Source organism: Chenopodium album, chromosome 1 (assembly GCF_948465745.1).
Source record: "Chenopodium album chromosome 1, dcCheAlbu1.1, whole genome shotgun sequence".
Classification (NCBI taxonomy): Eukaryota; Viridiplantae; Streptophyta; class Magnoliopsida; order Caryophyllales; family Amaranthaceae; genus Chenopodium; species Chenopodium album.
In genome coordinates this window covers 50697316-50699420 of record NC_137834.1, presented here as the reverse complement: position 1 = coordinate 50699420, position 2105 = coordinate 50697316, and the positions used below count along the sequence as shown (strand labels likewise).

Sequence of the window (2105 nt, the reverse complement as noted above, 5' to 3'; positions counted from 1 at the left end):
TATTCTGCCTATAAGCTTGGAAGGCATTAACTTGCTCCACGGAACTCCTGCAATCCTGCTCCCAATGACCTACAATACCACAATTTTCACAGAAAGCCTCATTAGAATTATTATTAATCGCAGAAACATTGGCTACGTTAGCAGTGCTCAGATTATCTAATTTTTGACAAATAGAGGTCAATTGAGCTTGCAAAAAGGATACAGAGTCGATGCTATGTTTCCCCTTGTTAGCAAATCCTCTCGGATTCCCATATTGGGAATTGTGTATCGCCATGTCTTCAATAACCTGACCTGCGTCATCAACATTAAGATTCATAAATCTCCCACTAGATGCAGAGTCTAAAATTATTCTAGAAGAATTTCCAATGCCGTTATAAAAGGCTTGGATTAACTGCCATTGTGCTAAATTGTGGTGAGGGCATTCTCTTTGTAAGTCCTTGAACCTCTCCCAAGCCTCATATAAAGACTCATCGGCTTCTTGGGCGAAATTCTGAATCGTACTCCGTATTACTGCTGTTCTCTCTGCAGGATAATATTTGTTATAAAAATTCAAAACAAGAGTTTCCCAGTCAGATATACCAAGCGTAGTTCTATTTAAACCATTAAACCACAATTTAGCTTTTCCAGTTAAAGAAAAGGGAAAGAGAATCTCCCTGATTTGTTCTTGAGTGACCCCGGCTTGCCTGATGGTATTGCAATATTGACAATAGTCGGCAATGTGAAGATTCGGGTCTTCACCCTTGGCTCCACTGAATTGCTTCCTCTCTATCATCGTTATAAATTGAGGTTTAATTTCAAATTGAACCCCATCAAGAGCCGGAGTAGGGGTGAGATGTGGAAAATCCGTAAGCTTTGGTTGTGAATAATCACTAAGCTTCTTTGGAGCCGCCATCTCTGATTCTGTGTCTGATGATGTCTCTAAATCCCTAGAATCAGTTGGAGGATCGCGGTGATTATTGTTAGTATCACCAGAATCCGCCAGGATTTGCTTGTAGAAGTTTTTCTGTCTATGGAAGGAACGTTCGATCTCAGGATCGAATGGGATGTAACCTGATCTGGAACACCTGGGCATAAACAAAAACTAGAAGAAAATATGAGATTTGTCTCAGAGAACTAACGCTCTCTGAGACAAAAAGGGAAATAATCTAGACTACAAAAATAATCAGAAATAAAAAATAAAACCGTTTCCCCGGCAACGGCGCCAAATTTTTGACAGGGTAAAGTCGTGTCCCCTAATCAAAAATAATTACCTAATTCACTAACTAAAGTAGATAGGGAAGTAGGGTCGATCTCCACAGGGTAACAAGTCTTTTTACTCCTAATTAAATATTATAATCTAAATTATTTAAGTAACCAATATTAAAAGTTGAATATGAAACTAACTAAAAAGAGTAAGAAAAGGGAGAAAATAATATATAAAAGGATCTAGGGCATAGGTTCACCAATAAATAATATTCCGGGGTAAAATAGGGTAATCAATCATTGACATGGCATAAATAACATGATTAACAGGCTCTCGCAATTTATTAATCAACATAGATCTAACAGGATCTCGCAATTTACTAGATCTAAGTTCTTATCGAAAATAGCCTTTAATATCAAATTAACATCTGCTCGATTCATCAATTTAATATTGCTATACTTTTACAAGCCGCAATTGTAAAACATTAAAACAATCCAATAAGAAATCATCATGCAATACCAACAATCAATAATAGTCAATCATCAATGCATCAATTAACCAGATTGTAAAGGGCTCTCGCTACTTATTACAATCACACAATTAATTTATCGGTATTAAATCTCATCTCTCGAATCTTGACTTAACCATTTATAAATTAACTTGCCTATTGAAACTAGACCTAAACATTAATTCTCATCTCTCGATTCTTGAATCAATATTGTCAAACTCATGCATAAAAGATAGGCCTAATCCAGTCACAGAGCATTAAATCAATCAATAGGAAATTAATCTAGCATTGATAATCAACAACAATAATTTACCCCTTCATATTATTTATTAGATCCCCATGAACCCTAGAAATTAAACTACTCACACATAATTAGATATAAACTAAACAAAGCAATAAAATAAATCATGATCA

General features: G+C 35.5%; 1 non-coding gene across 1 annotated transcript; it reads left to right on the top strand.

Moving 5' to 3' along the window:
* The first annotated feature begins 404 nt into the window (after positions 1-404).
* Positions 405-508, top strand: LOC145565583 (small nucleolar RNA R71). Its single transcript, XR_014095057.1, has one exon. It is a non-coding gene; the product is annotated as a small nucleolar RNA R71 (small nucleolar RNA).
* Positions 509-2105: the final 1597 nt, after the last annotated feature.